The sequence below is a fragment of the Saimiri boliviensis genome, chromosome 17, assembly GCF_048565385.1.
Source record: "Saimiri boliviensis isolate mSaiBol1 chromosome 17, mSaiBol1.pri, whole genome shotgun sequence".
Classification (NCBI taxonomy): domain Eukaryota; kingdom Metazoa; phylum Chordata; class Mammalia; order Primates; family Cebidae; genus Saimiri; species Saimiri boliviensis.
The window spans coordinates 61,868,359-61,892,856 of record NC_133465.1 but is presented as its reverse complement, the minus strand read 5'-3'; the positions used below and the strand labels follow the sequence as shown (position 1 = coordinate 61,892,856).

At 43.1% G+C, this 24,498-nt stretch overlaps 1 long non-coding RNA gene across 5 annotated transcripts in view; it reads left to right on the top strand.

The window, feature by feature from the left end:
- LOC104651993 (uncharacterized) overlaps positions 1–24,498 on the top strand; it is a 564,635-nt gene that overhangs the window by 362,572 nt on the left and 177,565 nt on the right. For all 5 annotated transcript variants that reach the window (XR_012514707.1, XR_012514709.1, XR_012514708.1 and 2 more), the window contains exon 7: positions 933–1,035. This is a non-coding gene — a long non-coding RNA (uncharacterized LOC104651993). The remainder of the gene's footprint in view (positions 1–932; positions 1,036–24,498) is intronic.

The window sequence follows — 24,498 nt, the reverse complement described above, 5'->3', positions numbered from 1 at the left end:
GTAGAAATGACTAGAGAAGGGAACCCTGCTATAGTAAGACACGTGTTGCTGTCCGCACCAGGCAAGGCCTTCTCATCCAGTTTAAGGAAACGATTTCCCAGCTTATCTCCATCGACACATACATCACAATGGATTTTTTTTTTTTTTTCTTTTCAGCAGTGGATGCAGAGATTCTGAAACTGGGCAGGGGTTCCAGAAAAGTGAGTCATTTTTCTAGACCTTCTATAGATGCCATTGTTGATGAAGCCATTTTCAGGAAGTAATTTATTACGGAGCTCCTGAAGGCCATCAGCCCTACCTGGCACTGGCTTTCTGGTTGATAAGCAGCATTGTGGAGCCTGAAACATCATCAGAGGCAGCTGCTCCCCCTCCCTGTGGATTTAGGACCGCTGGGTGCAGAGGTCTGTACCAGAGAGCCAGCTAGAGTAGCCGGCAGTGACATAACTATGAAGGGACAGGATGCAGTTGTAACCTTGACCCCACCAGATGCAAAAATGTCAATGGAAAAACAAACTCTGTGTCTGCTGAATTTGTTCTGTCAGTGCTTGCATTTTCTTTTCTTTCTTTCTTTTTTTTTTTTTTTTTAGACGGAATCTCAATCTCACTCTGTTGCCCAGGCTGGAGTATAGTGGCACGATCTCGGCTCACTACAATCTCCACCTCCCGGGTTCAAGTGATTCTCCTGCCCCAGCCTCCCGAGTAGCTGGGACTATAGGCACCTGCTACCACGCTCAGCTGATTTTTGTATTTTTAGTAGAGACAGGGTTTCACCATGTTGGCCAGGCTGGTCTCGATCCGTTGACCTTGTGATCCATCCACCTCAGCCTCCCAAAGTGCCGGAATTACAGGTGTGAGCCACTGTGCCTGGCCAAATCATTAGTGTCTTTGACAGTTACTGATATGCCTTTTTTTTTTTTTTTTTTAATTGGCAGTTCTCCTGTTTGTTAGTTTGCTCTCCCAGTTGAATTCTGAGTTTCCGGGAATCTCTTGCACATTGAGAAATGATGGAGAACCAGTTCTCAGTATCTGATGAAGGTAAGAACCGTGTATCTACAACAGCAAAGTGTCTTGTCTTTCCACCTACACCTGTCTGCATCCTCAGGATGTCCCGTACGGTGTCTTACCTGTGGTTATGCTTTTATAACAATGTGCTAATAAAAGCATGGATTACAAAACAAAACAGAAGAGATGGGTTTCCCTATTGATTTAGGTATGCACAAGTTTTCTGAGTTGGGAGACTGTGATGTCTGAACTGCCTGGAGCCAAGGAGAGAAGCTATTTCAGCAGAGCCAGGTGTCAGGTTCTGGGCTAAGCTTTGAAGGAAACTAAAGACAGGACAAGAGGAGTTTGTTTCCCATGTAGAGGTGGCTGGAATATTGTGCGAGAGTGATGTGATGAGCTTTAAAGATTTATACCTGCTGTTGGCTCACTGTATCAGATGCTGGGTTCTTTCATTTTGACTTTTTGAGTTTCTTTTTAGTGTTAGTTGGGAGTAGGAGTGGTGAGTGAGAAGAGAAAGACTTTCTCCTGGGTTTACATTCATTGACAACTCAAAAGAATCCAACAGGTATGTTTTATCTCCATTTTGCATTAAAAAGAAATTGAGATTTAGAGTTCCAAGGATGCTCCAGGCTACTGAGCAGTGAGAGAGTCTTAGCTATGGTTCGCATCCGTTCTTCTGGATTCCAAAACCTTCCCCTCCTTCACCGCTCCTCCCCAGAACTGCCTTCCAGAAGGACCAGAATTGTCCATCTGCAGAACTGGCGGTAGGGAGGGACCGCTTGAAGGTGGCCTGAGTCGCAAGTGATGGAGCTCTGCTTCCCAGCCACCCACCAGCCCTTCCCCTCCCCGACAATTTCCACTTGTTTCCTTCAGAGGAAACATGACTTTTCCCATTGATGGAACTCCCAGGCCAACAATACGCCCATGCCATGCCCCCCTTCCCCGGACCCGGCTTTGACGCTGCCATGGCCCCCTCCCCACCTCCCACCCCACCTGCCCTGACCTTCCCTTGCTTGGGGGGGACGTTCTGCATAACAATGTCTGGTCCGTGCTGCCCGGGCTGCCCTTTCGCTATTAGCACCTAATGAAAATGTAACCGTATTTAACCCCCGACAGCCCTGGATGGCGAGAGAGCCCAAGTGGGTTTAATTCCTTTGTATGATAAGCATCCCACTCTCCAGTTGCAGAGTCCATCTCCTTTCTCCCTGGAGAGGACTCGGAGCTGTGTATGGCTAACTGGGACCTCTCAGCTGTCCGGGGCACAATGGGGAAAGTATCTTTTGTGGCATTAACGGCTTTGGGGAGGGGAGAGGGGAGGGTCCGGGCTGGTGGGGAGGGGGTGCAGTTGAAGAGGAGGAGAACAATGTGTGAGAAGCTGAGGCTCTGGGTTTCCCACACGGACCAATATGTGCCCCCACCCCCCTCTGGGAGAGACAGATCTGCAGCGACCAGCCTACAGCTGATCCCGCCTTGATTGGCTTTTTTTTTTTTTTTTTTTCATTGTGCTCTCAAGGGACGAAAATCCTTTTGTGGCGTGAAAGGAGAGGCGTTCCTGCCGTCCCCTCCCTCGAACTGATTGGCTATGTCACAAGATGGCCAAATCCACCCGGATTAATGTGCGGCCGGCCGGGCCGCGGTGTGAGGACGTCTGTGTCCGCCCCTTTGGGCGAGCGTGTCTGCTGCCCTGGGAGGAGGGGAGGGGGACACGGAGGGGCAGGCCACCACTTTCTTCATATTTATTATTCCCCCCAGCCCCCAGCCCTGCAGGGATGTTTATTCATGGGCCACATCTGCTGGCTGGCAGGCGACAGGTCTCTTGTTAGAAAGAATGCCTGGGAGTCCCCAAGGAGCCGGGAAAATGGGGCACATTCCATAGGACCCGCCTTTTCGCTTTGCTCGGAGAGTTCTCTGGGGTTTCCCAACCCACCTGTAATCCTAGCCTTCCCCACTGACCAGCTTCCAGCCCTTCCTGGGGGTGGCACCAAGCAACTCACCTGGGAATTCTGGGTTCTCTTATCTCTTGTTGCCGGTTCTAGAAGGAGAGCACCCTCTCCCTCTGCCCTTTGCACCTTTAGTGCCAGCTACCTGAGCCACTCTTTCCCTTCCTAGCTTCTTGTATAGATCAATCTCAAGGCTTTAAGACCCAGCTCAGAATTTGTCTCTGGCTCTCCTATTGGGGAGACTGCTCTTCTTTCTCTGAGGTCTTGTATTATTTTTGCACCTCGTTCATCACATTTGCCACTTTTTGCCTTAAGTAATGATGATTTGAGGGCATGCTGTGCCTCCCCTTCCAACTTCTTTTTTTTTTTTTTTAGACAGTGTTTCGCTCTTGTTGCCCAGGCTGGAGTGCAATGGGGCAATCTCCTCTTACTGCAACCTCTGCCTCCTGGGTTCAAGCAATTCTCCTGCCTCAGCCTCCCAAGTAGCTGGGATTGCAGGCATGTGCCACCACGCTCAGTTACTTTTGTATTTTTAGTAGAGATGGGGTTTCACCATGTTGGTCAGGCTGTTCTCCAACTCCTGACCTCAGATGATCCACCCGCCTTGGCCTCCCAAAGTGCTGAGATTACAGGTGTAAGCCACCGCGCCTGGCCTCCTCTCCCAACTTTTAAGGTCTCTGAAGATGATACTTGTCTCTAGTTTGTCCTTGTCCAACCACCTGCCCCCAACCAATGCTGGTCATAAATGTGTGTCCCTGGGAGGCATCACTCACCAGCTGTTGATTGAATGAAATGGGTGAATGTGTGGAGAGAAGCATGTGGCTACATCTGCAAGCCTTGGATCTCTGTTGTGGATGCTGGGATTAGTCTAGAAGGTTTGTAACTCCTGTCTCCCCTCATTTGTAAAATGGTGCAAAATTTGCCACGTGTCTGTCCTGTGTGCGGCTTTAACAGTACCATGCATTTCAAAAAAGGAAATACTGCAGAAAAGGATGGTCCCAACACAAGGAGGATAGAGAGACCTATACCCAGATTTGGTGGGACAAGACATCCCGTTGAGTCAGTCACAGGCCAGTCTGTCTATAGGGTCAACTACATGGCAGTCAGGCTAATTATGACTTTTGAATTGGCAGCTAGAAATGTCTTTGTTGTTTTCTAATATAATTGCTATTGACTTTTGAAAATAGGACAACCTGCAAGATACTTAGGAATATGGGGCCAGGCATGGTGGCTCACGCCTGTAATCCCAGCACTTTGGGAGGCCGAGGCGGGTGGATCACCTGAGGTCAGGAGTTTGAGACCAGTCTGGCCAACATGGCAAAACCCTGTCTCTACTAAAAATATGAAAATTAGCCAGGCGTGGTGGCATGTACCTGTAATCCCCGCCACTTGGGAGAATAGCTTGAACCTGGGATGCGGAGGTTGAAGTGAGCCAAGATCCCATCACTGCATTCCAGCCTGGGTGACAGAGCAAACCTCCATCTCAAAAAACAAAAACAAAAACAAAAAAACAAATGTGGTGGCTCACCCCTGTAATCCCAGCACTTTGGGAGGCTGACTTTGGGAGGCTGAGGCAGGTAGATCACAAGGTCAGGAGATCGAGACCAACCTGGCTAACATGGTGAAACCCTGACTCTATTAAAAATACAAAAATAGCTGGGCGTTGTGGCATGCACCTGTAGTCCCATCTACTCTGGATGCTAGAGCAGGCAAAGGCTAGGTGGAGGTTGCAGTGAGCTGAGATGGCGCCATTGCACTCCAGCCTGATTGACAGAGCAAGACTCTGTCTAAAAAAAAAAAAAAAAAAAGAATATGGGCAAGGAAGAAAAATAGAAAAAATGTGGAGGATGTGGAAGAAATTGTAGTGTTTTATGGACAAGCCAGGTCAAGATTTCACAGGTTCTAAGTGAAGAAGTTAACCGTAGACAAAGTTACGTTGGAGTTGTGTGATTTTATCAGTGCTAGCAAGAGTACCTATGAGACTGTGGTTTGTTCTGGTTCGGAGTGGGGGCATGTCAGGAAGTCTGTGGCAAGGGGAGGATGTGGCTTCTAAGTGGGTTGACCAACTTTAAGATGGTAAGTAGAACATCTGTCAGGTATGTGGTTGAGGGCCTGGAAGGTTCCTTCTTCCACGAGAAACCGGAGAAGTAGAATGTGATCACAGAGACACTTTTACCTGTGCTATTAAATATTACTCAACTGATTGTGCATCAGCCACTCACACTTTAGCATGAACCGATTCAATCAAATTGCCTCTCTTTTAAATCTTAGCTGATATGAGCTTCTCTAGATAATAGAAACTTGATTACTAGGGGTAGACCCAGGAGAAGATGAATGAAAGCTAAGGAAACCCTAATATCCTCCTTGCTCTCTACCTACATTTTGCGTAAGGTCATTCCTGTCTGGGAAACAGACATGGCAATGACTTCTTACTTTTCTGTCCTTCTCCCGGAGCCCTGCATCCAATAGTTTGTGCTGCAGCCCTGCTCCCTTCTAGGTTAAATAAGGAGGCCTAAGAACCCAAAGCACCATTCAAAAAGAAAGAACAAAAAAGCCACATGAGCTCTTAGTTCCAATTAAGCTTTACAAAGTATTATTTGGAATACAATCCTTTCCCAACTTGGGATCAGTGCTTAGACTGAACGTGGGGAAGTGAACTGAATTGGGGGATGGAGGAAGTGGCTAGCCCTCTGAGGGCATCTGATCCTTCTTGTCTGATTAGTGCAGAATCCACAGGGCTGTATGTAGCATGCCTCTAGCATACGTTTCAGTAGGTCAGCAGAAGTGGTCCTGCGTCAGTCTCTTGGGGTGTTAACATAAAAATACAAATCTGGTCCCCCCAGCCCAGATGTACCTTTTCAGAATCTCTGCGAGAGGGTCCTGGGAATCTGTATTCCAGGTCATCCCGGTAGACTGGTCTCATTGTGAGTGAGTAGAAGAGCTAAATACAGATCCATATGGCTCTTTCAGAGCTCAGGCAGCACCTATTGCGCCCTCCTGAGCAGCCTTAGGAGTGATTAACACTTAAAATCAAACATTAAAAACAATTTTCAATTCAATTTATTAATTCCAAGAGGGCCTACTAATTTTTCCTAAAAAGGATTAGTGTTAATGGAGAGAAAAAGTTAATATTCAAATATGAGGAACCACTTTGCAAAGCACAGGAGGTTAGAAGGTGGTTTTGGAAAAGTGATAGGAAAATGAAAATTTTGAGAAAATCTTCTTTTTAAAGTGCTTATCTATCAGTGAAAGTCCTTTGTTGACATTAAAAAGTCGAATGCGTCTTTCTAAATAGGCTTATGCAAATTTCTATGCATTTGTTATCTGCATATGTGCATAAATAATACATTTATTCTTTCTCATCCTAAGAGCTCAGACTTTAAGACATAACTTTGTCTGAGAGGGAACTTGGCATGAATTGGCATCATTCTGGACGTATAAGTCTCCGTTTATAACTGAACGTTGGAGTGGGCTTAGAACTGTTGGGAGCAAAGCTGAAGAGGGGATAGTCCAATGTTTATTAAAAAAGGACATCTCAGATAGGCTTTGGTTTATCAAAGGGAAGCATTAAAATGAATATTTTTTTCTAAAGCTAATCTGTCATTTTATACATAAAAATACATTTTTTTCTTGAATCAAGAAGAAACAACTTCAGCTCTGTTCTTGGTCTTAAGAAAATCTGCTGCACACATTTCATAAATGTCGAGTTAATTAGCACTGAGTTAGTGATGTCATAATGAATTATTTCTCATCAAAGCAGATGGGTCAAGAACAACTTCCTAGGACAAACAGTTTTCTAAAGCAAACATTTTAACAAAGCAGTTTCCTATAACATTCTTTGCCTCAAGTTTTCAAAACAGCAATATGGAGGCAAAATGTTAGAAACCTCAAGGTTGCTTTGTGAATTCTGTTTTTCTATTGATTGTTTTCATTTTATTTATTTCTTTTTTTATCATAGTTACCCTAGTTCTTCAACTCTTTTCTTTCTGAGACCGAGTCTCACTCTTTTGCCCAGGCTGGAGTGCGGTAACACAATCTTGGCTTACTGCAACCTCCGCTACCCGGGTTCAAGTCATTCTCCTGCCTCAGCCTCCCGAGTAGCTGAGACTACAGGTGCACACCACCACGCCCAGCTAATTTTTGTATTTTTAGTAGAGATGGAATTTCACTGTGTTAGCCAAGGTGGTCTTGATCTCCTGACTTCATGATCCACCTGCCTCAGCCTCCCAAAGTGCTGGGATTACAAGCGTGAGCCACTGCACCTGGCCCATTCTTTAACTTTTTATTGAAGTATGGTAATATATCTACAGAAAAGTGCACAAATCATAGGCAAGCAGTTTGGTGAATTTTATGAGCTGAATATACCTATGTAATCAGCACCTGGATCAAGAAACAGAACATTAGGAAAAGCCTCTTCCTAATCTCTTTCAGCTGCTCTTCCTCTGTCCCCACCAAGGGAAACTCCTACCTTAACTTTGAACACTATAAATTTGTTTGGCTTATTTTTGAACCTTATGTAAGTGAAATCACGTAGTATGTATGATTTTGTATCAGGTTTCTTCTGCTTTTAACATTCAGTCTGATTGTTGCATAAAGTCCCAGATTATTTATTCACAGTTTGGTAAAATATTTCATGGTGTAGAAATATCACAATTTATATATTTTTTATTTTACTGGAGGTAGACATTTGGGTAGTGTCTAGTATGGGCTATTATGACTAAAACATATATACAGTTTAAAGTCTTTTTTAAGCCATCTGACAAAGCTTGTGAGATGAATACAGTTTTGAATTGGTAAAATTCTATTGAATTTTTGACATATGACACTAAAAACCCCACACATTCCCAAATTGCAAACATGTCCTTGTGCTAGGTGTTCTGATAGGAAACAGAACTTTTCTAAAACTGACAATTTGTCTTTGACAATAAATGCATTCAGTAAAGCTTGCAGAATTTTCCAGGAAACAAAATCAACATACAACAATCAGTAGCATTTGTATATGCCAACATAGAGCAATCTGAAAAAGAAATTTAAAAGTAAACCCATTTAAGGGCCAGGCGCAGTGGCTCACACCTGTAATCCCAGAACTTTGGGAGGCCGAGGTGGGTGGATCACGAGGTCAGGAGATCGAGACCATCCTGGTCAACATGGTGAAACCCCATCTCTACTAAAAATACAAAAAATTAGCTGGGCATGGTGGCACGTGCCTATAATCCCAGCTACTCAGGAGGCTGAGGCAGGAGAATTGCCTGAACCCAGGAGGTGGAGGTTGTGGTGAGCTGAGATCGTGCCATTGCACTCCAGCCTGGGTAACGAGCAAAACTCCATCTCAAAAAAAAAAAAAAAAAAAAAAAAAAAAAAAAAAAAAAAGTAAACCCATTTAAAATAGCTAAAAATAAAATAAACCAACTAGGAATAAACTTAATGAAAGAAACAAAAGATCTCTACAAGGAAAATTATAAAACATAGATGCAAGAAATTGAAGACACAAAAAAATGGATATCCCATATTCACGGATTGGAAGAATCAATATTGTTAAAATGTCCATACTACCTTAAACAATCTACAGATTAAATGCAATTCCTATCAAATTACCAATGATGTTCTTCACTGAAATAGAAATACTAATGCTAAAACGTATGTGGAATCATGAAAGACCCAGAATAGCCAAAGCCATCCTGGTGAAAAAGAACAAAACTGGAGGAATCACATTATCTGACTTCAACTTGTACTGCAGAGTTATTGTAACCAAAACAGCATGGCACTGGCATAAAAACAGAGACATAGGCCAATGGAGCAGAATAGAGAACATAGAAATAAATTCATTCATCTACAGAGAACTCATTTTCAGCAAAGGCACCAAGAACATGAATTTGGGAAAGGATAGCCTCTTCAATAAATGATACTAGGAAAATTAGATATCCATATTCAGAGGAATGAGACTAGACCCCTATCTCTTACCGTGTTTAAAAAATAAAAATAAAAATGCATTACAGGCTTAAATCCAAGATCTCAAACTTGTATGAAACTACTGTAAGAAAACATTGAGGAAACTCTCCAGGACATTGATCTGGTTAAAGATTTATTGAATTATATCCCCAAAGCATAGACACCCAAAGCAAAAATGGAAAAATGGGATCACATCAAGTTAAGAGGCATCTTCATGGCAAAGAAAACAAACAGGTGAAGGGACAGTCCACAGAATGAGAGGAGTTATTTGCAAACTATCTGACAAAAGATTAGTAACCAGAAAATATAAGGAGCTCAAACAACTCAACAGGAAAATAGCTAATACTCTGACTAAAAAAAAATGGGCAAAAGATCTGAATAGACATTTCTCAAAATAAGACATACGGATGGCGAATGGGTTTATGAAAAGGTGCTGAACATCATTGATCATTAGAGAAATGCAAATCAAAACTACAATGAGATGTCATCTTAACCCAGCTAAAATGGCTTTTATCCAAAAGACTGGCAAAAGCAAATGCTGGTGAGGTTATGGAGAAAAGGAAATCCTTCTACATTGTTAATGGGAATGTAAATTCGTACAACCACCATGGAGAACAGTATGGCAGTTCCTCAAAGAAAACTAGAAATAAAACTGCTGGATGATCTCGCAATCCCACTGCTAGGTGTATACCCCAAAGAAAGGAAATCAGTATATCAAAGAGATATCTGCGCTCCCACACTTATTGCAGCACTGTTCGCAATAGCCGAGATTTGAAAGCAACCTAAGAGTCCATCAGTGGGCAAATGGATAAAAAATAATGTGGTACGTAAACACAATGGAGTACTATTCAGCCCTGAAAAAGAATGAGATTCTGTCATTTACAACAACATGGATGGAACTGGAGGACGTTATGCTACGTGAACTAAGCCAGGCATAGAAAGGCAAACTTCACATGTTCTCAGTCATTAGTGGGAGGTAAAAATTAAAACAATTGAACTCATGAAAATAGTAGAACTACGGTTAGCAGCAGCCAGAAGGGTAGTGGAGTGGGGTTGGCGAGTAAGGGTGCTTAAAGGGTAAAAAATTATAGTTGGATAGAAGAAATAAGATCTAGAATTTGAGAGCATATCAGTGTGGTTGCAGTCAACAATAATTCACTGTCCATTTAAAAATAATTACAAGAGTATAATTGGATTGTTTGTAACACACAGAAATGATAAATGCTTGAGGGTAGCAATACCCCATTTACCCTGATGGGATTATTATGCATTGTATGCCTGTATCAAAATATCTCACATATCCATAAATACACTACCATATACCCATAAGGGTTTTTTTTTTTAAATAAATAAAACCATGTCTGTCTGCCGCTATAAAAAGAACAAAAACAAAAACAAAAACAAAAAAAAAAAGAAAGAAAGAAATTGTCCCTGACCTCCTGAGATTATAATACAAAATAGGCAAGAGGATTAGTCTGAGAAAGTAAGTACACTGTGGATGTGAAGGTATTGAATGAGCATGGAACAATGACATAACATAGTGAAATGTTCACAATTTGCACTTTTAAGTTTTTATGGAGGATTATTACTGTAACTTGTGTTATCGATGCTGTGTTTCCTGTGCATTTGACCTGTTTTACACAGAGAGCTTAGTACTGCCAGGTCCTTGAGAACGGAGGGCTGAGCCTGGAAAGTCTTACCAGCTGGGCTTTCCCTCTCTCCCATCTCTCGGGGGCTGAATGGTCTCTCATTTTCCTCTTTGCTCAGTCTATCTGCCTCAGTCCCTTTTCCAAATTTCTCTGCTGCGTTTCCTTGTAGTTTCTGCTACTCCATAACGTTGTGTTGTGTACACGTCTTGGGTTGGCCCCATGCTGAGGCGGCTGGGGACTCTGCTTTCTCACCTCATTACTGCACTCTACCAGCTGATTAACAACAAATCTTTCTCTGCATTTTGTAATCCTTAAATGCCCAGGGGTGGAATCTGCTTGGTTCAGCTCATCTTTTGTTCACTTGGTGAATTGAATTGCTTGCCTAAGGGTCGGGGGTGATCTATTTAGCTATCATTTGTGCAGTAGGCACAGATTACCTGCCTGTCTAGGGCAGGGGGCTGTGGGTGAAGATTCTTCCGAAAGGGAGAGTAGGTCGACTTGCCCTTGGATGTCTAATGAGGCTCCATGTTTTCCCAACTGCACTTGAATTTCTCAGAAATACTTGGAAAATAAGCTCTATCCTGCTCCATGTTATTTTGGTTGGGTTTTGCCCCTAAGGAATGATTCCCTGCACATGGTGCTAAGGAATGTCAAGTACATTTTTTTTTTTTTTTTTTTTTTTTTTTTTTTTTGAGCCGGAGTCTCACTCTGTTGCCCAAGCTGGAGTACAATGGCATGATCTCAGCTCACTGCAACTTCTGCCTCCCGGGTTCAAGTAGTTCTCCTGCCTCAGCCTCCCGAGTAGCTGGGACTACAGGTGCGTGCCAGCACGCCCAGCTAATTTTTTTTTTTTTTTTTTTTTTTTTTTTAGTAGAGATGGGGTTTCACCATGCTGGCCAGGATGGTCCTGATCTCTTGACCTCATGATCTGTCCACCTCGGCTCCCAAAGAGCTGGGATTACAGGCGTGAGCCACCGTACCCGTCCAAGCACATTCTTTAGACACTTATTTAGTAGGCAGTGTTACATAATGAGGGACCAAAAACTGTTTAATGCCTTGATATTTGCCTCCACACCTAACACATTGAGGTTTGCAGTATCTGCACAACTGTGATAGATGTTGCAACAATATCAATATTTTTCAATATTGCAAAATACTGCAATGACTGCCTGTAACCATGGTTTAGAAAAGTTACCTGTATCAGATGAGCTGAGAAGCTGAGATTGGATAAACTTTAAGGTCCCTGCTGACCTGGGAATTCTGCGAACCCAAGAATGAAGCTGGGATCCTCCAATTCTGTCTGTGGCCCAGGATTAAGAAAGCCGCACCTGGACATTTCACTTGCTGTGTGGAGATAGCTTCCTTAGTGTTCATCACTGTCATCAATTTTGATATTAAAGTCCAGCAATTTATTCACTCATTTTACACTTTTATCCAAATGCTACATTTCCCTTCACGCAGCCCAGAAATAGCAAGCACTGTCCCGCACCACAGGGATTGATGAGCATGCGTGTGGGCACTGAGCCTGCAAGCTGTCTCAGAACCCGTGTTTAAGCTGGGACCAGGCAAATGAATGCAGGTACCCAGGGGCCCAGCTGTACAATAAGGGTACTTTTTAAAGAGTAGCAAACACATTCCTGATTCTAACTGGTCTAGGTGGGTCCTTGGCTTTTTTGTGGGGAAGGTATTCTGTGATTAAGAACACTTTTTCTTTCCTTTTTTTTCTTGTTTTTTAAGATGGAGTTTCACTCTTGTTGCTCAGGCTGGAGTGCAATGGAGAAATCTCAGCTCACTGCAACCTCCGCCTCACGGGTTCAAGTGATTCTCCTGCCTTAGCCTCCCAAGTAGCTGGGATTACAGTCATGCGCCACCACGCCTGGCTAAATTTATTTTGTATTATTATTATTATTTTTTAGTAGAGACAGAGTTTCTCCATATTGGCCAGGCTGGTCTCTAATTCCTGACCTTACGTGATCCACCTGCCTCAGCCTCCCAAAGTGCTGGGATTACAGGCATGAGCCACCATGCCTAGCCAAGAACACTTTTTCTCAACAGAAGGTGTCTGTACTTTAAAGCATTGTTTTTCCAAATCTATGCTCCTCTCCGGTCCTATTAGCTCTGATGACTGCTTTTTCAAAAAATTATATACATGCATGTATATTCACACACATACATGCACATATACATACATATATGTAGGTATGTAATTAAATGGATGGCAAATACACAATACTCATATACATATACGTGTGTGTATATGTGTGTGTGTGTGTCTGTGTGTGTGCAGCCATGCATCACTTAACAACAGCGATACATTCTGAGAAATGCATCATTAGGACATTTTTGTCATGTGAACTTCATTATACTTATACAAACCTAGATGGTGTAACCTACCACACACCTAGGCTATCGGATATGGCCTATTCGTCCTGGGCTACCAATCTTTACAGCATGTTACTGTATTGAATACTTTAGGCAATTGTAACACAATGGTATTTGTGTATCTAAACACAGAAAAGCTACAGCAAAAATTACAGCATTATAATCTTATAGGACCCCCATCATCTCTGTGGTCTGTTCTTGACTGAATGTTGCTATTCCAGGCATGACTGCATACATAATTTTATTAAAAAGCAAAGTGATCACAGAGCTACTATGACTTGCCTTCCTTGTGAATCCCTAGAATATTGGAGCTGGAAGACACCTCTTTGTTTCTATAAAGAGAAACAGAAGCATAGAGAGTGAAGATGATTTGCTCAAGGCGGAAGAACAAGAGGACTGAGGGCTAGGACTCTGGTATCCTGCTTCCCAGGACAGTGCACTCTCCCCTGCTTCTCCCCCTGACTCTCTCCCCTCTGGAGTGAGGCAGGGAGGGCTGAGTTAACAGGGAACAATTGCCATGCTCCCCCTCCCAGCTGGGATGTGTGCAGGAGGGAGCCTGGTGAGGCCCTGCCTGGGACTCCTCTTACCCTTGGGAGGATCAGGTGATTCTGAGAAGACTGACCAGCTAACATGCCCAAGCACCCATGATGAGCACGCCATGTTTTTAAATAAGGAATAAGGCATTTCTGTCCCCTTCGTATTCTCAGTGTCTGTCTCAGTGCATAGGACAAAACAAAGTTCCAAAAATGTTTGCAGAACCCATTTTCTTGTTTAATTGACTTTCAAATGTGAAGAATTGTGGGACCAAGCTTGTGTTTTAAACCATCACTTGCCATCTATCCCAGGGTAGAGATGAATGAATGAATGTTTGGAAGACAGGTTTTTGTATTAAGGAGAATGAGATCGTGTGAAATCACTGGGTTCTGGGAATCAGGGTAAAATCAGGAGTTAGAACAAGTACAGACCAGGGAGACAATAGCACCAAAAACAAATGTCAAGTATTTTACAATTTGCACCCAGATTGTTCAGGCCCCAGGGCCATGGTGCCCATCAGAGAGGTCTCTCCCTATGGCTAAGCCAGCCCCCTGGAGGAAATCAGACCACAGTCTTCCCTTTCTGGGTGTTTGTTCATTATTGGTTTCCCCCGTTGATAGATGCTTCCTCTCTTTTCCTTACTGGTTTTAATCTCACAACCAATTTTAAGCCTAGTGTCCTTACCTCTTGAACAGTCACTGATGTGGTCATTGTTGCCAATCTTACCCCCCTATACCCTGGCATGATTCCCGTGGCCCTTCCCATCCCTCAATCTGTTTCTTAGCCCTAACATCTGTCCCCCAACAGTATTACCATTATTTCAGGCTCTAGATATGCATGCTTATTTCATTTGATTCTCATCACAGTCTTGTAAGAATTAAAGAAGTAGATACTTAGTGGCCCATTTTACAGATGAGGAAACTGAGCTTTCCTATTCAGTAGGTGGCTAAGTTGGAATTCAAACTCTCAGTTGTCTGACTTTAAAGTCTCTGCTAATTACACCAAATGATTTTCTTGCACCGTGAGTTCTTACATTCTATGCTCTCCATTAATGCCATAAAATGATTGCTGGTGGGTCTTCAATCATCCAGTCTTATTCAGGTCTGTTGTTCATTCTTCCTTCCCCTTTTGACATATCCTTAGCATCCTGGCTCCATCACGTCCATGGCATCTGGCCAATCGTGCCACACCTCTTCTGTCCTGCCAGTCGTTAAGGTACATCAACACTTTTTAAAGTCTTTTCTTCGCGCTTATCAACATCAGTTCAAAATTCCTTAGTTTTTTTTTTTTTTTGAAAATTTTTTATTGCATTTTAGGTTTTGGGGTACATGTGAAGAACATGCAAGATTGTTGCATAGATATACTCGTGGCAGTGTGATTTGCTGCCTTCTTCCCCATCGCCTGTGATGCTGGAGAGGATATGGAAAAATAGGAACACTTTTACACTGTTGGTGGGAGTGTAAATTAGTTCAACCATTGTGGAAGACAGTGTGGCGATTCCTCAAAGGCCTAGAAATAGAAAGTCCATTTGACCCAGCAATCCCATTACTGGGTATATATCCAAAGGATTATAAATTGTTCTACTATAAGGACACATGCACACGAATGTTTATTGCAGCACTGTTTACAATAGCAAAGACCTGGAACCAAAATTCCTTAGTTTTAAGAGTTGAGCTGGCATCTTAAAATGAAATGTGGAAAAAGGGATATGATAATACTCTGACATCATTGAGCAGGGTTTAATTGGGGGTAGAAAAAAATCTTGGTTTGGGGTGTCCACATCATTCATTAATTCTTTACTCATTCATCCAACCCATCAGAAATATGAAACATCCACTGAACAGAGATACCAAACAGAAATTGAGGATACCAGTATCAGCAGATCCCAGTGACCTCTTTTCAGGGTCCGAGCCCCCCAGTTCCCAGCCTAACAACCCTGTCTCTAGTGCCTCTTGCTGAGGCAATGTAAAAGGACCTTGGAGAAAGGTGTAGAGGTTGCTGCCGTCAAATGCATTTGCAATCATGTGGTCAGATGAACCCTCCTGCATTCAGCAGATCTCCTTCTCAGCACTCTTTGTTACTTCTCGGATCTATAAATAGTGGTGGCAAGCCTGGAGACATTTCTGTAAACATCAAGGGCAGATTTATACTCCAGGTTACGAGAGCAGCACAGCAGTTTGACCCTAATTTCCAGAGGACTGGAGGCTTATCTTTAGGCAACATTTCTTCTTGGTCAGTCCTGCCAAATTTCAAGAAGGCAAAGGAGGAACAAAAGATAGCCCCCAAAAGAGTCGGAAAGATGGAACTGTTTTTGGAGGGTTATTTAACCTGGAGCAGCATGACTTGGGGAGAGTTAGTAGCTACCTTTATACTTCTCTTTATACCTGTGAAGAGAGAAATAGGAAACTAGCACCTGCAGAGTATGTATCATGGGCCATGTATTTCTGCTCCAGCTTCTCCTGCTAATGCCTATTATATCCCAGGGAAATTGGTAGTATTGCTGGACTTGCACACACAAGGAAACTGAAGCTTGGAGAGGGCAGGTGAGTGACTCCAGTGGCTCAGCCTGTTGGTAGCAGTGTTAGCTCTGGATCTGATTGAGTTAGCACCTGAGTCCATGCCCTGCACTCGCTCCACCGCAGTGAGCGTATCCTCACCGATGGTAGTTTGATCCTGTTCTGTTCTTCACTAACATTGAGGTACCTAAGAAAAAAAGGTAAATTTTGCAAACTGAAGACTTTTACATTTAAATTGAGAGTTCAATGGAGGAGAAGAAATCCAGGAAACTTAGTGATCAAGAGCTTGGGTAGCAGACAGACTTGAGTTCAAATCTTGGCTCTGCCAATGCTTTCTGTTGATTACTTACGTGGCCTGAGTGTTTTGAGTCTTATTTTTGTCATCTATAAAATAGGATTGGGGGATTAAATATTATAAGTATAAATTGCAAGCCATCCTTAACACATGAGACAGGCCCCCATATCAGCAGATATTATTGATACTAGGGTCTTTGCCACATTTGGGTTCTGTGATGGATTTTCTCATCTTAGGCAAATACTTTTGGGGCGACCTTGGAGTGAGGATGGACTTGGTATGTTCACATGCTGAATATACTCAGCTTCCTGGAAAAGCCTCTGCAGTTGAAAACCAGTCACTGGAACTATTCTGCTGCAAAGGACTCTGATCCTTTTCCTTCTGGCTTTTGGATCTGAGAGCTGGAGCTGTAGAAGATGGTCTAGGAGTCCAGGCCATGTCTTCCTCCACTCTTTCCTTCAGACAAAAAAAAAAAAAAAATAGTAGAGATTTGCAGATGAAGGCAAATCTCCTTGTGATTCCAATTGGTGAAAGGCCTGAGGCAGAGGATAATGCAGAAAAAGCTTCCCCGTGCCATGCCATGCAGATCTGGGATCATGAATGCTGATGCCTGTCAGTGAACTACCCCACAGATTCCAGGTCTGATCCAGCCACATACACAGAAGGGAAGGGCCAGAGTTTCTCAGCTGCAGCAAGAGGTTTCCCCTAAGAGCTCAAGTTCCCTAAAGCATCCCTGTTAGGGACCCCATGACACCTGGAGCTGCAGGACTGTCCTGGGCAATGACTTCGTTGATAGCAAAAAAGGAAAAGCATTCAAGTTTGAATGAAAACCAGGACCCCTCAGAATTTGAGGGGTTCCACCTGTGCTTTTCTTGAGGATCTCAGTATATTAAAAACACTTGCAAATTCAAGGTTGTAATAATTTGGTATTTTTAAAACATTTGTATTGAATAAATGCAGTCAGTTTCAACAACACTCAGAATTGCAATGATATATTCTCATGTGGAGATGAAGTCAAAACTCTGCATTGAAGGGTGCTTTGGACATAGTGCCCTGTCTTGCTGTAGGATTGGCCGAGTAAAGGAATTCTCCTGACATCATGGTCTTGCCAATGCTACAGGACACCTGGCCCTTTATTAGCCTTAACTATGATCCAAGAAAAGTTCCAAGACTTGGGGCTCATGGTCAGGGTGAGGTTTTCTAGAGTCCAGCACAAAGCTCCAATCACTAGGACTTGAAATAAGAACAGCAAAATCTGACTTCCCAAATCCCAAATCTGGCCTCTCTGCTGCCTTCAGGAGCCCCTCATCCTTGGACCAGTTCCCCGTCTGTTTTCACCTCCCATCCCCACAACCCTGATAGCAGCTGGAGTCTGTGCAGCAAATTCCCCCATGCTCCTCCAGAAGCTCTCTGGACGCTGCCCCAGCGGGCTGGGGGCTTTCGATGAGATTTGATTTTCCCGATGGAGGTGAAGTGGCCTCTGAGGCCCCGTGGGAGGGGGCGGTGGTGGGGAGGCAGGCAGCCCGGCCGGACTGCTGACTGTGTGAATGTGGCGGGCTCATTGTTCCTCAGCTTTATTCTTCAGGCCTCGATGGGGCTGATTTAGAAATCCTAATCAGGGAGCTCTCAGGGCTTCCCGGGTGTGACACAACTTGAGCGGCTCTGGGGGATTCTTTGTTCTCTGATGACAGCTGACTTGGTCGCCAGTGGGAACAGTTTGAGCATAACTCGACACTGCATGTGCTGGCAGCTGCGGCCTTAACTCTTTGTTACCCACTCCTGAGTTCCCTCCACTGCCCAATCCTTCTTCAAAATGATAACTCTTGGGGCCGGGCACGGTGGCTCACGCCTGTAATCCCAGCACTTTGGGAGGCCAAGACGGGTGGATCACGAGGTCAAGAGATCGAGACCATCCTGGTCAACATGGTGAAACCCCATCTCTACTAAAAATACAAAAATTAGCTGGGAATGGTGGCACATGCCTGTAATCCCAGCTACTTGGGAGGCTAAGGCAGAAGAATTGCTTGAACCCAGGAGACGGAGGTTGCAGTGAGCCGAGACCGCGCCATTGCACTCCAGCCTGGGTAACAAGAGCGAAACTCCGTCTCGAAACAACAACAACAACAACAACAAAAACAAACAAAACGAAACAAAACAAAATGATAACTCTTAAAAGTCCCTTTCTATGGATGGATGAGGAGGGTGGTCAGTGTTGAACAGGGGTGGGGCACGCTGTGTCCCACACCAGGGATATTCTTGGAAGATCAAGAGTGCCCCCACCCCCATGCAATTCCACTTTGCCAGCAGTAAAGGCTGCCAAACGATGACCATTCACTGTCCACCCAGGCACTCGGGTAAACTTTTTTTTCGACCTGGCTGAAGTGACAGGACACAGAGGGACAGGGATCTTCAATGCTCACTCTCTGGGCCTTCTTTTCTAAAAACAGAGCCAAGCAGGTCAGGATATCTGCTGAGAAGGCTACAGAGAAAAAGCAGAAGAGGATTGGATTTGGAGCCAGGTGATCCGGCACAGAACTGCAGTGTCTCCATTTGACCAAGCCCTGGGCAAGTTGTTTTATCTCTCCAGGCCTGGGTACATTCATCTGTCAAAAGGGAGATGGTTATAACTACAGCGCGACCCCATGGAATTGCTGGGAGGCTCAGATGAGATAGTGCTCATGAAGGTCTGTCATAGGTGCCACTAAATGACGGCTGCTGTGGCTTTGAGGCCGTAAACTCTCTCCAAACAGAAGATGCTACCACTCCAGGAGACGGGGAACAGGTGACAGCTGCAAACGTCTCTGAAATTAAATTGTTATGCAGTTTCTCTCTCTGGTTCTGAACTAGGAAGGCGGCCACAAGATGACTGTCAGAAAGTGATATTTGGTTTCAGATGGGTTATCAGTTCGACAAACTTTGAATACTAGCAATAAGCTAAGTTCGGAGGCTAAGATAATTAAGAGAGACCTGGCTCTTGGGAGCTGTGAGGATAAAAGTGGGTGCATAGTTAGGATCCTTGGTTGCAAATACAGAAACTGGCAATTCAAGCATGATCAGGTTGCTCTTTCTGGCCCTGCTTCCATTTCTCTGTGTTTATTGGCTCCATCAATCTGTCTCATAGGAGGTTCCTGTAAAGCATGGTGGAGAACCAGAGATTGGAATCATTTCTGGGTTTAACATTGCATAGAATTCCTAGTAAGGGGTTGGGTGCGGTGGCACACACCTGTAATCCCAGCACTTTGGGAGGCCAAGGCAGGTGGATCACCTGAGGTCAGGAGTTCGAGACTAGCCTGGCCAACATGGTGAAACCCCGTCTCTATTAAAAATACATAAATTTGCTGGGCGTGGTGGCACATGCCTGTAATCCCAGCTACTCAGGAGGCTGAGGCAGGAGAATTGCTTGAACCCAGGAGGCAGAGGTTACAGTGAGCTGAGATTGCACCGTTGCACTCCAGCATAGGTGACAAGAGTGAAACTTAATCTAAAAAAAAAAAAAAAAAAAAAAAAAAAAAAAATTCCTGGTAAGGAAACTCATTGACCCAACCGTGGTCAAATGCCCACTCAGAACTGAACAATTCTGGCCATGGGGCAGGTTCATGTGCTAACCTGGCCATCTCCTCTCATCCCTGTGAATGGGGACAGGGTGATTCGGTTAATTTGCAAAAGAGTTACTGGGGAGACAATAGTACAGGAAGCCATTACAGGAGCAAGAGCCAGATAATAAAAAGAGTCTGGATGTTTCCTCTAGGCCAAAGGGAACCATTGAAAAATTAAAACGCAGGAGTATAATGGCCATGTTTATAGTTTTCAACTGTAGTGTTAAGAGCAAGTGGATAGGAAGAGATGATTGGGGAAGTAGAGAGACCTATCAGCAGGCTATTGCAATAGTCCAAGCATTAGATGGTGACAGCCTAAAGTGGGGTGATGAACAATGGGGATGGCCAAAAGGTGACAAATACAAGAGATATTGAGGAGGTGGAATCAATAGAACCAGTTAACTAGATCCTGGAGGAAAGAGTGAAATATTAAAGGCAATCTCCAAGTTGCTATTCAGAAAACAAATTTTTAGATACAGATTATAGCAGTTGTCCTGGACTGCTTGGGTCTGATAAACTGGTGGGTCAGTGAAATCCCCTGATATTTCCATATCAATTTTTAAGTCAATCTATCTATCTATCTATCTATCTATCTATCTATCTATCTATCTATCTATCTGTCTGTCTGTCTGTCTGTCTGTCTGTCTGTCTGTCTGTCTATCCATTCACCCACTCTATCTGTCTGTCTGTCTGTCTGTCTGTCTATCCATTCACCCACTCTATCTGTCTGTCTGCCTATCTATCTATCTATCTATCATTTATGTAATGTATCTATCTATCTGTCTGTCTATCCATTCACCCACTCTGTCTGTCTGCGTATCTATCTATCTATCTATTTATCTATCTATCTATCTATCTATCTGTCTATCATTTCTGTCATCTATCATCTATGTAATCTATCTATGTATCTATCTATCTAGTCTGTCCATCCATCATCCATCCACTCACTCACTCTATCTATCTATCTATCTATCTATCTATCTATCTCTCTGTCTGTCTATCTATCTATCTATCTATCTATCTATCTATCTATCTATCTGTCATTTATGTAATCTATCTATCTGTCTATCCATTCACCCACTCTGTCTGTCTGCGTATCTATCTATCTATCTATCTATCTATCTATCTATCTATCTATCATCTCTGTCATCTATCATCTATGTAGTCTATCTATGTATCTATCTATCTAGTCTGTCTATCCATCATCCATCCACCCACTCTATCTATCTATCTATCTATCTATCTATCTATCTATCTATCTATCAATCATCTATCATCTATCTATCTATATGGCATATGAGGAGATTGGTTTGGTCCCCTGGAGAGCGATGAGGAAACAAGGATAGATAGCAAACAGAATGGTGACCATTCCCTAGCTTGGCCCCAGATGCAAACCTATTCCCTGTAGAAAAAAGCTAGAAGCACAAGTTTAGAGTCAGAAATAGGGTACATGTAGGTGACACTCTGAGACCCAGGGTTGGGGCATGGGGAATTCACCCCATTGCTTCAAGGCTGTGACAATAGCCCAATGAGGACTAAGGAGCATCCTTGGGCATCTCCAAGTTCTCTTCTTTCTGCACCCACTCAGCAGCCTTCCCGAGAGCACCAGCAGCAGCAGCAGGAGTGAGGCCTCAGCTCGAGGGCACTACATTGGGTGCAGTCTTGGAGTAAAGCATTTCTGGCTTCTATACTCAAATTCCAGCTTTATCCAGAATGACTTGCTTTCTTCCATATTAATATTTCAATGGGAACAAAGGTTTCCATTGAAATAGTGTCCTATTTCCTTATGGTAGAGAAAAAAGTAAAATTCAGGACATTGACTTGGAAGCAATTGATACTGTTTAAGGGAGAAGTTAACAAGAACCTAAAGTAGGTGGTGGCAGTAGACGTGGCAAGGTGTGTGCTACATGAAAGACAACAAAGAGGTGGGCTCTTCTGGGCTTGCAAGTTCCATGGGAGGCCAAATGAACAGTGAGGAGCAATGATGATTTCTAGTTTGGAGCCTTGGCAAAGGGAAATGGCAGTTCTGTTAGCAGAATTAGAGGAGTCAGCAAGAAGACATGGTTTAGTTTCGAATTCAATGAGATGAAGATACATACAGATCTTTATCTGAGGAGGAAAAAATAATAAAAGGTATATGTATTAGATCCTGGAAGACGTAAGGTCGAGATACTAGATGTCTCTTACCATGACATCTGCTGAGGTATCTGTGAGCATAAAGATTATAGGGCCAGGGTGAATGATAACTGCTATTGGAGAATATTCTTGGGACTAGAACTAGAGACTTCCTGCTTTGGAGAAAAATGTTTAGAACTAGGTGGATTAGTGTTTATTCCAGGGAAGGCTCCACCTATCATCTGTCTATTCATCCATCCATCTACCCACCAATTTATTTAGTTATCCACCTACCATCTACTCACTCATACTTCTATCCAACCGACTAACCATTATTTCTTGAGCACCTCATATTTTCTTGACTCTGCACTTTTAGAGAGCCAAAGAACAAAGTCCAACTTTGTTTCTGGATTAGGGTCATATAGCCAATAAATCATGAAATCTTCTAAAGGAACATTTGGCACCAACTTTGTGAGTAATTTTGCTCATATAACAGGTCAGAATAACTAGGAAGCCTTTTTGCAGACTGATCGTCTAGTTAATGGTTTGTTTTCAGCTAAATGGCAAATAGGTCAATTCCAACAGAATGCCTAAAAGTCTTTCTTAGCAACTGGTACTGGGTTATTTATATTTTAAATATTCATTTAAAATTTAAATTCCTTACCGTTTTCTATATTGATCACATGGGCACCCTTGACATCTTTCTTTCACAGTTGTCTACGTTTTAAGCTCAGAGAATGCAAATTCATTTTAATACTAGCTTTAGCCACATATAAAGATGAATCTGTCTTCCACAGTGCATATAATGCGTTGCTGCCTCCTCTGATGCTTCCCCCCATGCTTCAACAAGAACTACTAAGAGTTCACTGTACTTCAGTATCTCGGACAATATAAGCCTGGCGGGACAGTTTTGTGGACTCTTCAGCCTATACTTCTCCAAAGAGATTTCATTTTTCATCTAAGTCCTCTGGGCTCCAAAACATACTTTTGTTAGTCATTAAGAGCCAAATCGTCAAACAGTAACAGTTCTGGTGTGTTGGTAAAGATCTTTAATTATTTAAAAACTTGAAACCATTTACTAGGATCCTTTACTGTTTTCAAAAAATATGTAAACAAAAAGATAGCCTACCTCAAACTGGCTTAAACAATTCAGGTGAGTCACTGATATACTCTACGGGAAGGATAATGAGTAACGTGGAATTCAGGGTTGGTTTGCTCCAGACCAATGAAGTCACTAAGGATGTGGTTTTACTTTCTCTTGGCTTTGTGTATATCGATACCATCTTTATCTTCAGGCCAGTTTTCTTTAGAGTGGCAACATGGCTAATGCTCTGTGTTTATTTTCTTCAAGCCACACTGTCCTAGAGTGAGAAGGTCAGTTTTGGTAGCTCTCTCTGACAAAGTTAGAGACGTACTTCCTCAGAAACCCTAGCAAATCTTTCCCTGGGAGTCAGATAAGGAAATGCCATGTGTTGATTGGCACAGATTTTACTTACTAGAAACCAATCAATTATTGTGGCAGGAGGACAAGAATCCAATCTCTGATTGGCTCAACCTTGCATCTGGGTGGGGTCAATCTCTATTTAATCTCACGACAACTACAAAATTGAGGAAAGAAGGATTGCTGGGGCTTCAGAACTCTAATTTCTGCTATAGTTAAGGCCTAGAATTTTTCAGTATTCAATCAGCCAGCATGAGTGCTTTCCATAAGCAATGAGGCGGGCTAGGTTTTTGGCAATTGACTATAAAAATCATTATCTTGACCTTTGTGGTTACTGAAATGGCAAAGCACTGATCTGAAAGCTTAGAGTGACAGGCCATCCTGTAGCTTTTGTGGGGTGATTGTGGAGAGTGGCTTGTTTTAAGAATCATGGCACGTACCTAGAATTTGAACAAATGACTGAGTTGTAAGGCACCTAAATAGGAATGTGTTATTTGCATTAAAAAGAAGTAGGAGTGATTGAGAAGTTTCTTTCCTCCCTTTCTTCCATGTGTATGTCTAATGACAGTTGTTTGGGGAAAATGATGACCCATTGGGCCGTGGTACAACTGTAGTTAATATGTGACTATTGGCTTCCTGTTGCTCAGAAAACCATTAGTGAAGAATAAACCATAGTGTAAACTGTCTCCCCTTTTCTCTTTCCAACTTTTGGGTCGCTGCCCTTTTAAAGAGATGCCTTTCTGCCTATACATTTGGAAGATATGTTGACTGCTTGTCCCAAAGGGAGCAAGTGGGAAAAATCCTTTGATGGTAGTTGGGCCTTATCTATTTTTCAAAGTGGTTGAAGGAGAAGGTGCAGGTGACTGAGCCTCCCCATCATTCTGCCTGGTTTCATGGCTGCTTGAACATATATCCAGCTTAGAGGTCATCCGGATTGCAGGTAAGGCAGATGAGAATATTAGGAATGGAAATTGAAAAGAAAAAAGCTTTGATGTGTGGGCTCAATAGGTATCAGATTGAGGCAACTCCAAGTAGAGAGAAGGGAGGCTTCTTGTCCCAAGGACAGAACTGGTCTGTTT